Below are 14,286 nucleotides of genomic sequence, written 5' to 3'. Positions count from 1 at the left end.
CTCGCTCAGCCAGTCCATTTTGTTCCGGTGTGTAGTCCGTTGTTGTCTGATGACGAATTCCCAAACGCCTCAAATGGACTTCCAGCCTTCTATTCGTAAACTCTTTACCATTGTCGGTTCGGAGCACCTTCGTTTTCTTCCCGGTTTGTCGCTCGGCCATGGAACGAAAATCTTCGAACGCATTGTAAACGCCTTCCGCAGACTTTTCCCTCAGGAAGTACACAAAGATTCGGCGAGATTTGTCATCCGTGAACGTCAAATAATATCGGCTTCCACCTAGCGATTCCACCTCCATAGGTCCGCAAATATCCGAGTGGACGACTTCCAACAGATCTGACGCTCGTGATCCGGACTTGCTAAAAGACAAACGTGTTTGCTTACCCATAGCACATATCTTGCATTTTTCGCTCCTCCTGGACGACGTATCATACTCGACTCCGGAAACAAGGCCACCTTTCATCCTTTGCAGACTGTCATAGTTGATATGACCCAGTCTCTTATGCCACAGCTCCGCGCTCTCTTGAGACGAACACGCCAAGGCTTCCGATGACTGCAGCTGATCCAGCTTGAACAGGTCACGCTTTCTACTTCCAGTAGCCATTATTTCACCATCCGGATTGATGACTTTAACGCCATCTTTGCTGAACGTTACTGTATGGCCACGTTTAATAATCTGACTCACCGAAAGTAAATTAGTCGAAAGTTCCGGAATCACTTGGACATTTTGCACTACAATAGTGTCATCTGGACAGCATTCCGGCTTCAATTTCATGCTTTCTTTTGCGATTACCTTCATTGTTCCTCTGTTGGCGGCAACAACTGTGCCACTGCTACTCGAGGAGCTCTCCAAGAACCGCTCCGATTTGGCAAAATGATTTGAAGCACCTGAATCGAAGTACCAGTCGTTGTCATTTTCCTTAAACGCCGACAGTACCGTACACCAGGCATTTCCTTTCTTGGCAGGATTTGAATAACATTCCTTCGCAATATGGCCAAATTTATGACATCGCCTACATTTTGGTCCTTTGCTGGATGACGACGAATTCGGTTCTTGTTCGTCATTCTTCTTGACTGGTTTCTTCCAAGGCCTGTTACTTGCGTATGCAGCTCTCGACGAAGGTACTCGAATTTCCTGCAGCAGTTTGGTTTTTATTATGTCCCCGGTAATTGCCACTCCGGAATTCTCGAGAGCCATAATCATTGGACGGTATTCTTCAGGCAATCCCGCCAGTAGAAGAGTTCCGATCCACTCGTCGCTAATTGCAAATCCGATTCCTCGTAACTGGTGTGCCGTTTCTACGATACTGTTGATGAACGTTTCCATGGAGTCACCAGTAGCTAGGGACGTTGTTATCAGTTTTCTCAGCAGGCCAACTTTCCGGGTCAATCCGGTGTCCTCGAACGCTGCTTCCAACCTTGACCAAGCGTCCTTCGCAGAAGTAGCTTCCCTCACATGTACGTAATTTACCGGATCCAGTAGGAGAATTATTTTCGCCTTGGCTTTCCGGTCCTTCAACGCATCCACGACCGCCATAGTTCCGTCTTCATTCTGCTTCGGTTTTACTGCTTCCCAAAGGTCTTCCAGTTCCAAGAACGTCTGGACCGCAAACTTCCACGTCGGCCAGTTCTCACGGCCTAGCAGAAGTGGTATGGACGGCAGACTTGTTGGATTGTACATCCGGATTGGTGCAGCATCTCCTCCGCCTGTCTGGAAACTTGTTGAATTCATGTTCGTTTTTGAAAAAATTGCTTGAAACTTGATTTCACTGGGACTGGGCCCATAACCTCTTGTGAATTGGTTAAAGCCGTAGAACAAACTACTCCGATTGACAGTTGGAACAGTAATGAAAATTTTATTCAGCTAACAGTTATATAAGGCTACTTCGTTATTTGCTTCACATCGACACCTACTGTGATTATATTGTCGCAAGGTATCAACAACAAATTCATTCAGATCGGTTCCAAACCATGTTAAATATGTATCATGGTTTATCATTCAAAATGCATTTTATCTTTTTATTTTTATTTCATTTTAATCAAAAATTACATAATACAATACAATACAATAAATACATAATAAAAAAAACCATAACATAAACAAAAAACATACAATACATAATAACCAACAATAATCTTTAAACAAAAATGAAACAACTTCATGTTACATGGAATATGTGTACATACCTACCTACCTACCTAATACATACCTAATTTGTATGTTGCTTAAGTTATTGTCTCGCAAATATTTTTTCACTTCTGTACAAAAGTGGTTTTTGAACCAATCCTCGGATTTTTTTTCCCGTTATAACGAAACATTTTAGGTCGTAAATCGAAAATGTGCCTGAACTGAAGAGGGCCGTTATAGCGAAATGCCGTATAAAAAGCGGCCGTATAGCGAGGTATGGGTGTATGCTCTATTAAAATTCAAACATCGGGTTTTTTGCATAAGAAATTCAGATTTTATTGGTTATTGTTTTGAATGAAAGATAATATTTTGTTGATCATTCACAGCATCTATTTCGAAATAATAACGCGTTTAACCTTTTTGATTAGCTTCGAACACTCTATATTAGTATATTAGTGATGAAACGGATAGTGGTTTGGCCGGATACCAGATACCGGATATTCAAAATTGAGACGAACAAAATTGAGAGAAACGGCATGTGACATGGTGCAAATAAAGTGTTAAATGTAAGAAAGAAATAAACACATCTTGAAATAAAAATTTTGATCGAATACTAAATTTCTCTTTTAGAATAAGTATCCGATTTAGCTTTGCGCAGTATCGTAACCAATGAGGTTATACCGATGTGCGGTTATTGCTAATTAAAAAAAATCATATTTAAAAGTGTATTATGTTTTCCACAAGGAATTTAGAACAGTTTTATTCTGATTATGGTTTTATATTATTACTAGCTGACCCGGCAAACTTCGTTCAGCCCAAAATTTATTTTTGGTTATCACATCCACGTTTTCTTACTAAGCGCACGTTCATGGGTCCATTCCCAGTACTGTTCATTGATTGATCTTCTAATCTACCATATAACATTACTTTTGACTATAAACATTTCAATTCTTCTACCAAAACTCGTCATTATGATATCAGATTATTTTCAGACGCAATTCTAGAGTAAGATTTTTCATCCACTTGCAAGTAACATGTTTCTTTGTACATGGAATAAACGTTTGATACAGAAAATATGATAGAATGAAGACAGCCCTAAATCGAACAATTCCTTTGTCGAGTTTGGCTCTTATCAGCACATTTGGCGATCCTTTTTTTTTGGTATAGATAGAAGAAGATATAGGAGTGCGTTTCATCACATTAAAATCCATTTCCAGTTTCGAACAAAGACCAATTTCGCTAGCGCAAACATCAAATGGACTAACAGCACTTGTCACTATGTAATTGTAGAACATATGGGAATTTAATATTCCAAGTTTTCCTTTTTTCCTTCAGAGTTTTCCGAAAATTTTCAATTGTCATGTTTGTTTCATTTGTATGGCAGCTCCCCTTAGAGAGGGGGTGGAGAATCTAACCACCATAGAAACATTTATTGCACCCTTAAACCTCAATATGCCTAATTTGGTTTCATTTGCTTGATTAATTCTCGTGTAATTCAGAAATTTGCATTTCATTTGTGTGGCAGACCCCCTTAGAGAGGGGGTGGAGAATTTAACCACCATAGAAACACATTTATTGCACCCTAAAACCTCAATATGCCTAATTTGGTTTCATTTGCTTGATTAATTCTCGAGTAATGTAGGAATTTGTGTTCAATTTGTATGGCAGACCCCTTGACTTGACTTGACTGTTTCTATCAATCAAATTAAAGTTCTCAAACCATTCTACAATTTGTTTCTGTCACCCAACTTCAATTTTTCTTAATTTCGCTGCAATATCGATATAAACAATTCCTGGTGAAAATTCAAGCAAAATCTTCAAAAATCATTATTTTTACCCCACTGTACATATAATACCCACTTAAATTCCACTTTAACGTTCAAAGGTTACATTTTTCATTGAAACAAGTCATATTTGAAATGTATTTTTTTCAAATTGTATATAATCGAGTCCAAAGTTGTATATAATCGAATCACATATAATCGAGTCCGACCTGTATAAGTAAATAGGTAACTAAATTCAAATACTGAGAATAGGATTGGGCGATCTTGGATCGATATTCAAAAAAAATCGCGAAAATCGATAAATAGGTAACTAAATTCAAATACTGAGAATAGGATTGGGCGATCTTGGATCGATATTCAAAAAAAATCTCGAAAATCGATCTTTTTCATCCATTATTGACGTAGGACTACGTTTTTCATTTCTATACCGGGGTGTAAAATCAAAGTTTCGAAAACGAAAGCGTTGCGCCGGAGACCGAGATTTTGAGCGTTAATAGCTCCTAAACAACTGAACGAAATGGTATGATAAACACTTCATTCGAAAGATCAAATGTCTACGCGTTATATGATTGTTACTTTTTGAACAAAAACAAGCTATTGAAATCACCAATAGATATGTAAACAAACGCCGGTCGGAAATCCACTCAGTTATAATTGAAGAGCGATTGGAGCTTGTTGTGGTGAAGCTAACTTCGTTCATCATGAAAGCGCTGATGAACAGTGTCACCAAGAGCCTGTTTGTGTACCCTATGCCAGAAAGGGAATCCATCAGGAGGAGAGTGATGCCACCGAAAAGACGAACAAGAAAGTACCAGCATCGAAAATTGGTTCCGCTTGAGGCATCGGAGCAGCCGCCATAAACATACACAGACACGATCGAGAAAAATCCGAAAAGATGTCATCGTTGCTGAAAGATAATCTGCCAGTTCCACTTGGAATTGAAAATTACATTCAAGTGAAGGAGTTTATTAAAATGTTTACTATCCATATAATACTGCGACCAAATACATTTGGTTTTGTGATTTTTCAATCAAGTGCAATTAGCGGGAAAGCTTCTGAAGATTATTCTTCCCCATCAGTAGAATATTTTTCTATCCAATATTGAATGCGCACACAACGGAAAATGTTTCGCATTGCGAAAATCATATAATTTTCAATCGATTATTGCTTAGTCTCTGAAAGTATCAAACTCAGAGAGTTTATTCGCCTCTAGTTAGCCTTACAAATTGCTATCGTGAACCATACCTCCTCTCGATTCAATCACGGACAAAAAGCATTCTTAAGCGACATTCTGGTGGTGAAACGCATTCATTCTTCGTGAGGGCACTGACTGGACAACATCGTTGCAAGACGAGGGATCGATTGATTCATTACCTGACCTGAAACGTATTCAGTATGTTTCGAACTGTGAGGGAGCGCAGAAGAGCCGATCCATCAGGAGGAGATGAGAAGGCGACAAAGAAAGTACCAGTATCGAAAATTGGTTCCGTTTGATGCATCGGAGCAGCCACCACACACATACACACACACATTTTACATAGATCTTGTCATGGCTTTATTCATACCAATTATTTTTTCAGATCCACAAATGGACTCACCAATTAAACCATCCGGCAATCACTCAGTTTAGGTCCACATAACACCAAACCGGTTCTTTTCAGGACCACTTCACAACTTTGAAAGAGTTCAATTGAAGTTTTCTAAATATACAGGGTTTTCCATTTCGGGCTTCCGAAAGTATACAGCTCTGCGCTGACAACCGTTTGACATAGCTGTCAACCAAAGCGTCATATCGTTAGTTGAATGTCTGCCATTTTACAATATGGATCGTTTTAGCATCGCACAACGTGTTAATTTTGTTAAATTATACTATAAAAATGATGAAAAACCGGCAAATGTTTTTCGAGCATTACGGACGGATTTTGGTCGTCATGGACAGCCTACAGAGCACAAAATCGCTAATGTAGTGCGTAAATTCGAACAAACTGGATCCGTAGCGGATATTGTGAAACCTGTGCATCATCGTAATGTGCGTTCGGCCGAAAATCTTGCTGCTGTTGCTGCCAGTGTGGAGGATGACCCGAATGTTTCGATTCCACGACGTGCTCAGCAATTGGGCTTGTCAAACACATCATTGTGGCGAATTTTGCATTTGGACTTGCACCTACATCCATATAAAGTCCAACTGGTACAAAAATTAGAGCGTGGTGACCATGGAATGCGTCGGGCATACGTCGATTGGGTGAACGAACAACAGCAGCAAAATGCTGAATTTTCGCATCAAATTTTCTTCAGCGATGAGGCACATTTCGAGCTCGGTGGCTATGTGAACACCCAAAATTTCCGTAAATGGGGCTCAGAAAATCCACACGTGATTGTTGAGAGGCCATTGCATCCGCCAAAAGTCACTGTTTGGTGCGCATTATGGTCTGGTGGAGCTATGGCCGCATGTTAATCGATTTTTTTTGCCACAAATTGAAGATATGGATACGGATGACATGTGGTTTCAGCAGGACGGCGCCACGTGCCACACAACACGACCGAACATGGCCATATTGCGAACGAAATTTGAGGGACGCATAATTTTGCGTTTTGGTAATGCCAATTTGCCGTCCAGATCATGCGATTTGAACCCGCTAGATTTTTTTTGTGGGGTTATGCGAAAGACCGTGTCTATGCCAACTCTTCGCAAACTCTTGAACATTTGAAAGACAACATTCGTGCCGAAAAGTCATCGTAAATTACCTGTTCCGGATCAAGGTGTGCGAGGAAGCCACATCACATCAAATTGCATCACGGAAAAAACGCTGTAGAAATTTAATTTTTAGGAATTATAACTTCAGCTTTCGCTTATAATCAGATAAGAGTGTATGTGTGTCCGTGGCGTAATCCTCATCAGCTCCCTAGTTACGAAACCCGATGCTTGTTGATCCATCTGGATTCACTGCACTGCAGAAGAAAGCTAGCTAAGTCTTTGTTTCTAGCGGATACACTCACTGGTCGCGTCGATTCTCCAGAAATTTTAAGCCACCTAAATCTCAACGTACCACCTCGACGGTTGCGGAGAGTTCCTTTTCTGCGGACCATACTTCGGCGAACGAATTATGGCATGTACACAGCAATAGCAAGCCTTCAGCGTGCATTCAACACAGTTTCTACGGCGTTTGATTTTAACATTTCGCGTGTTACATTGAAACAACGGTTTTTAGAATTAATTAGAGTTAGATAATTGTATCATTTGGATCACTGTAGTCTGTTGATGCCAGAACAAATAAACAAATAAACAAATATAGATCACGTTGGCCATGCTTCACTGTCAATTTTTCGTAAATTTGGAAAAATGTCGTCGAACGAAAAAGAGCGTCGTGAATTAATCCTGTGCACTCATTTCGAGAATCCGGAGTTGTCACATCGGGACATCGGTAAGATGCTGGAATCGTCCAATCCACGGTCAGCAGAGTACTAAAACGATACTTCGAGAACCTAACCATCGACCGGAAGGTGAAGAACGGCAAAAATGGATGCTCCGTCAGTGAAAAAGATCACAAGCGCGTAGTTAAGCAGTTCAGACGTGATCCGAGAAGTTCGGTCCGGGATGTCGCCAATAAGCTGAATTTGTCAAGTTCATTCGTCCAGCGGACCAAGCAGCGGGAGGGCCTGCGTACATACAACGTTCAGAAGGCTCCTAAACGCGACGCAAGGCAAAACATGGTGGGGAAGACGCGAGCCCGGAAGCTGTACACCGAAATGCTGACGAAGCCGCATTGCCTGGTAATGGACGACGAAACCTACGTCAAAGCGGACTTTCGTCAGCTGCCGGGCCTGTTGTTCTTCTCCGCAGAGGACAAATTCAGCGTTCCGGAGGAGATTCGCAAGCAGAAACTATCCAAGTTTGCCAAAAAGTACATGGTGTGGCAAGCGATCTGCTCTTGCGGAAAGCAGAGCGCCCCCTTCGTGATGACCGGCACGGTAAACGGGCAGGTTTACCTTAAGGAGTGCCTACAGAAGCGCTTACTACCACTATTGAAGTAGCACGAGGGCCGGACCATCTTTTGGCCGGATCTCGCTTCGTGCCACTATTCAAAGGACGTGTTGGAGTGGTACGAAGCCAACGGGGTCACCTTCGTGCCAAAGGAAATGAACCCGCCCAACGCGCCGGAGCTTCGCCCAATAGAGAAATATTGGGCGATTATGAAGCAGGCCCTCCGGAAGAACCCAAAAGTTGTCAAATCGGAGGCGGACTTCAAGAGAAAATGGATTTCTGTTCAAAAAAAACTACAACCTGTCGTTGTACAGAACCTTATGGACGGGGTAAAGAGGAAGGTGCGAGCATACGGGCTTGGGCTCGAAGTATGAATAAAAAGAAAATGCCAAAAGTTGTTTAATAGTTTTTATTTTACTGTCTAAAATTTTCAAAAGGATCGGTCTACTCGGCGAATTTCTACAGCGTTTATCCGTGATGCAATTTGATGTGACACACCCTTTAGCTAGACATAATCACCGGGTTGCTCTGCTTGTAGCGTTAATATTTAATATTTACAATTCCGATAATAGTCAAAACGTCTTCGTCGGTAGTTTCAGTTCTTATCGGATAAATTCAAAAAGATTTGAAAGAAATTTAGTGAAATGTCTGGAAAGGGTGCTCTTGATTTGTTGCGAGTCTATGATAGTACTTTTTTCCTGAAGAATACTCTGGGATATGATAAGAACAATAGGTTCAATTAATTGAGATTGTAAAGCCAATCTGCAATATTGGTAATTTTAGCAACATGATTTACCGATATCACGATCAATCGCCGAAAGATAGTGGAGTGACTTACTCCAACGGCATGAGTAAATGCTGAGTATATGGAATAATTCAATGTTGAATCCGAGGAGTTAAAATGCTAAGAACCATTATTATTTTAATTTTACTACTGATCTGATTGTTTAATTATCTACTAGAAGATCCAAATGCAGAAATTTAGGTAATTATAACATTAAAAAATACAATTGCTTCTCTTTGTTCATCGTGTACAGAAAATAGTAATTATATGAGCAGCGTTTCAATGGTTTCTTATACACATTATTAGTTATTAGGAAACACTAAGTAATAAGACACTATCGTGACAGACATGTTTGGACTCTACAAAGAATGTGATTCAAATGTAGATTTAGCTTATAGCACATAATACTGACAATTGTTGATTTTCGAACGATGTATGAATGCTGTATGGAACTACGTCCGTTATGCGGACAAACAGTGATATTTTTCGAAAACGTTTTTTCAAAATTGCTCAAATGTTTTTGAACAAAAAATGTTTGTTTGCATGTTGAGCAAACGTATTACATTGTGTAGAATGCGAAACAGCGAAAAAGTCGATTTTGTTCATTTTGTCGTTTACGTCTCCTATACAAACATGGGCAGTTCAGTGTACATCGATTTTAGTCTCACCTAAGATCACCTACCAAATTCTGCCAACATTTGGATCGCTTCACTAATTTGTTTTAACAAGTATGTCTGGTTCTTCTATGATTTACTTCCGTACTGGCGCTGACAGGATCAGAACTAGCAGCAGCTACTGAGGGGCGCGTACGTACTGCAACCAGTAGCTCGTACGATCACTGAACTGGATGGCTACATCAGTTCTAGTCGAAAGGTTTTTTATAGAACTGACACTAAAATCAAGATTTGTATTTCAATAAATAAAATAAAAAATTAATGAATTGAATAAAGGCGTCAAATTTTCCAAAGATCGAGTCTGTGGTAGCGATATAAACGGTGAATTCATCTCTACGCTGTTTTGAGAATCGATCCGTCAAGATCGAATTTTTTTAAAGATTGCCCAATCCTAGTTGTAAACCTAGGGAAAGCAGTTGTGTAAGTTCGGTCATCACAAAACATACGGTCACAAGTCATATTAAAATCATCACATTCACTAGGCTGACAGTGAACATGGAATGCCCTGGAAAATGTATTTTTTCTGGGCTTTAAAGTTTTTTGTGGCCTTCATAGCAAGGAACAAAATAAAATGCTTTTGATGTTTGAATATAAAAATGAAATTTGTATTCCCTGTTTAAAAGAGACATGGTTCTCATAAAGGATAAATAAATAAATTGTAAAAAAAAAGCATTTCATTTTTCAAAGATCGATTCGGCAAAAATCGATTCTTTGGTACCGATTTATTCAGTGGATCGATCCCACGAGGTTTAGAAAATCGATCTGTCAAGTTTTTGTAACGATCGCCCAATCTTAACCTGGAAGCTACTTACAAATATAGATTTCAGGTAAATTATGGCACAATTTCCTATCGAAACATTCCCCGTGGGAATGAATGGAACCATCAATCTCACCACGTCTATCTACAGCCAGCACCGCCAGCTTTGAGACAGGTCTCCGGATTAGTCCATTGCTGCTCGGAGTCACTTCTACAATTCGGCCTCGTATCCTCCCATTTCGTCTACTGTCGTCGATCAAAATGACCAAGTGTCCGGATTGGACAGGCTTCGTCTCTTCAACTAACTTAGTGTGTTTGGTGAGTGTGGGCAGATGTTTTCTTTCTTTTGCTTTTTTTTTTGTTTCGACAGATGAAGCGACATATGCAGGCGATACAGCTCTCCGTCGATAGATCATACGCAACCTCGATGTGTACTGTACGAATTGTAAGTCACGGAATCAGACAAATCTACCGTTACATCAGCCTGAGATCATCAGTTTAAGCACTGAATTTACATACTATATTTGTAATTGAATTACCTATTATGAGAAGAGAATTTATAAAACCTTTTGGCCAAATTTGAATATTTCCTACCTCGCAGTTTTGTTCTTTCAATTTGTTTTCAAAAACCAGCTTAGCGTATTTTGCATCACACGAAGAGAAAAGATAATCCCGTTAATTGATTCAAGCTATCAACTGATGAACACAAATGATACTCGAACCAAGGTTGTCGTGTGCAAAGTCGCATAAACATAAGCGAAGTTGTTCAGTATTGGAGAAAATGTGTTTTTGGCTATAGTGTGCGCCGGAGATACTTATTTCCATTTTACGTTGATACGCCGATGGAGATTTTTTCTTATTGTTCGGGGCGAGATAAAAGAAATAAAACAACTTATGGCGTCATATACAGCTGCGTTCTCTTGCGTTCCACTTCAACTCTAGAGCAGGTCTGAAGCGGCCTGTAAAATCTTCATCTAGAATAAGACCAACTGATATGGTTTTTGTTTCCCATTTCACATTCCGATGCACCTGTACTGTTAGTTCAATCATATGGGGAAGCTAATGCCGGAGTAAAAAAAAAGTTGTTTGTGGAAAGGAATCAACTAGGGTCCATTCATGCAACATGTTATTGTAGGGTACAATACGAAATATAAGAATAGAATAATCTAACTACGCAAATAATAGTGCCATATTCAAGCAAACCATTTGTCATGACAATTGTCATGCGAAAATGCGAAAACAGAATAGAAACTGAGAGAGGTTGGCGTCGACATCATGCCTCATACCGTATGTTTCTATTCTGTTTTCGCATTTACGCATGACAATTGTCATGACAAATGGTTTGCTTGGCCATATTACATGCAACACATATTTGGTAAGGTACATAGCAAGTACATAGCATACGAAATGCTAAACTTAATAGGCGAATGAATTGAAAAGTTTAAAGCTTTAACGCCAAAAAGAAGAAGAAGAAGAAATGTTTAAACTAATGCAATCAATAACTCGAAATTTTTCAATTTTGCGACTTTGGTCCCCTATGACTTAACACCGACCACATAGAACGGATAATCAGATTTGGAAAATCGCGCGTGCAGCAGAAATATAGTATCGAAATTGTTTCGAATGCTCTATGGAAACCCCGTATAGCACCAAACTTTTCTTTTTTCGTTTTTCTTTTTGTCTATACTCGTTTTTCTCGAAATCATAAAAATGTCACATGGTCCGGTCTGAATTAACATCGACCATGTGATAGAAACACTTACTTTTGCAAGTGTTAGAGAAAATCGTGAGCTAAAATTTTGTTTTAAAATGATTTAAAATTTATCTGTTTCCTTTATCTATCTACAGGCAAACCTTGTTTTGTGCGGGGAATAGGGAACGCACCAAAAAATCGTGCAAAACTTCTCCAGTAGCTTTAAAAAAACGTGTTCGGTACACAATGCGAAAAAAACTTTTTTGTGCGATAGAAAGGGATCGCATAAAAAAGTTTCCCCCAAGAGAATAACTCAAATGCACGCCGTTTACCGTTCGATTCCCTTTTGTTTCCCTGCTTTGCGATAAGACAGTTTACCTTTTCGATTGCGCGTGGCTGTGTTGTGCTTTTAGTTGCATGTTAACTTCGTCAAATATGCTTCTTTTCATATACCGCACAGAAAAACGCACAAAGAAAACCACATAAGAGCAGAAAATCGCACAAAAACAGGGTTTCCTGTATATAAATGTTCTGTTCGTGTACGCGTTAAAAACTCGAAAAGTTCGGAACAAATTTAATGCAAAATAGTTGATTCTCATTCGAAGCTCAATTTCTGAAATGCTCTAGAACCATATGAAGAATCATTTTTTGCATATGTTCATATTTTATTTAATTTTTTTTCTTCAAATTTTTATGTCTTAACAACATTCCTTCAAGTGGATTGCATATAGTGTGAGTTTTTGAACCATACACGAACGTGTTAATTTATATATAGACCGGCTTCGGGCTCGATGTTGCCCATCTAAGGTAATTAAGATAATTTTAACCCTTTTAATGATTAAAGGATTATAAATGTTGTGTCCTAGTTTCGTGTCGCGTCTCGTGAGTGGATAGAAACAAAATGTTCTTTAAATTCGATAATTATTTTTTCCCATACCTTCATTGCCTCTCCAATGCTAAGTCCCAAAAGGTCGATTTTTTAAAGTCATTTGGCATCGAAAAAAAAATTCGATTTCCGATTTCCTTGGAAGATTTTCGAGGGTCAAAAAATCAAAACTTTGAGCGCTTTGAGGCATCCCTAAATCATGTCCGATCGAGCTTAAACTTGGCACAGATCATTTTTTGGACCAATAAACAAAATGTACATGGTCGGTTTTTGAAATTCGACAATGAAATTTTTCCCATACATCCATTGCCACCCTAATGTCCATGTTCGCCAGGCACTTTTTCACTGTTTGGCCGGTTGCACCGACCTTCCGACCAAGCGCACGCAGCGGTGTAGCCACTTTTCCCTCGATCTTTCTCTTCAGCATCCTTGGAGCTTCTTGTCGCTCAGGGTCGTCCGGAACCGGACTTTTTTTCGATGCCCTGATTGTTGTCCAATAGTGTCAAGATGTTGTAGATGCCGGAACGGGCGTATCCGACGTCCACGATGTGCCGCACGATGTCCGTTTACGGCGCGGCGGAGTACCGTTCTTTGAAGGCGCACACTTCTGAACGGAGTAGCTTCACTGTTTTCGCCATCACGGTTAGAGTTCGACTGATAGAGCTGTCATTTTTTTTGCGGGAGGGAGGGACTATGATGATACGATATTTTGAATGCATTTAGTAAAGAAAAAAACGTTTCGCAGAGGAGGAAAGAAGTCAATTCAGTTCAATTTTTGGCGTTCCGTAATTGGTGAAAACCCCTATACTAAAAATTTTCAGGTTATTACACCTTTGATTATTCTTATGAAAACATTTTGAAATATGACAATAATTTTGCCACTATTGGCTGGAGCACTTTATGAAAGATTCTGCTCTTCATGGAACAATCTGAAACACGGTGTTGCACAAAGCGTTATCTTACACTTAGTACATTGTATTTTTGATCTTTTATTCCTGGTTTTCGTACTACACGAGCGGCAGCGGCGGTATTCTGGTAGCTGCTCCAACTGATGACTTCCAACATCCGTAAGACATAGGTTGTCTGGAACTCGTTTTTTCTGGTGGTGTGATGACATTTTTGGTTTTTTTTTGCAGCATATTTCGGCTCGGCTTGTATACTTCGCTTTCGGCATGTATAACTACCTACGAGGTCCCGTGCCAGCTTCAATCTGCACTGAAACTGACGCAAAGGGTTTCGGATGCGACTGTTAGAAGAGTACAACAAATGTGCATTTGTGATATCCAAATCCATGCATAAATAGAAAATTCGCATCCACCACTTCTTACTTTTTCTTCCAACCTCATAGGGTTTTCTCTTTTGATCGAAACGGTCAACACCTCCCATCCTATTTATGTACTACACAATATGTTTGGCAGTCGCTAAATTCGGTACCTACAGACCTGATAGTTTTTTGTGATTTTTACCTTTGGAATACACAATTTACTATTGAAGTATTATTTCTAATGTTTCATGATAGCTCGATATTTTACACACTAGAAACAGAAATTAAAACTGATATAATTTTGCCGCTAGTTAGTTTATCGAAACAATATGCAAGT

General features: G+C 39.6%; 1 protein-coding gene and 1 pseudogene across 4 annotated transcripts in view; both read left to right on the top strand.

Annotated features, from left to right (window-relative positions):
- LOC129775415 (uncharacterized) overlaps positions 1-14,286 on the top strand; it is a 39,980-nt gene that overhangs the window by 4,184 nt on the left and 21,510 nt on the right. The window lies entirely within an intron of this gene.
- On the top strand, positions 2,772-2,900 carry LOC129781004 (U4 spliceosomal RNA; annotated as a pseudogene).

This window comes from Toxorhynchites rutilus, chromosome 3, assembly GCF_029784135.1.
Source record: "Toxorhynchites rutilus septentrionalis strain SRP chromosome 3, ASM2978413v1, whole genome shotgun sequence".
Lineage (NCBI taxonomy): Eukaryota > Metazoa > Arthropoda > Insecta > Diptera > Culicidae > Toxorhynchites > Toxorhynchites rutilus.
The sequence above is the reverse complement of the archived record's forward strand: the minus strand, read 5'-3'. Positions and strand labels throughout refer to the sequence as shown.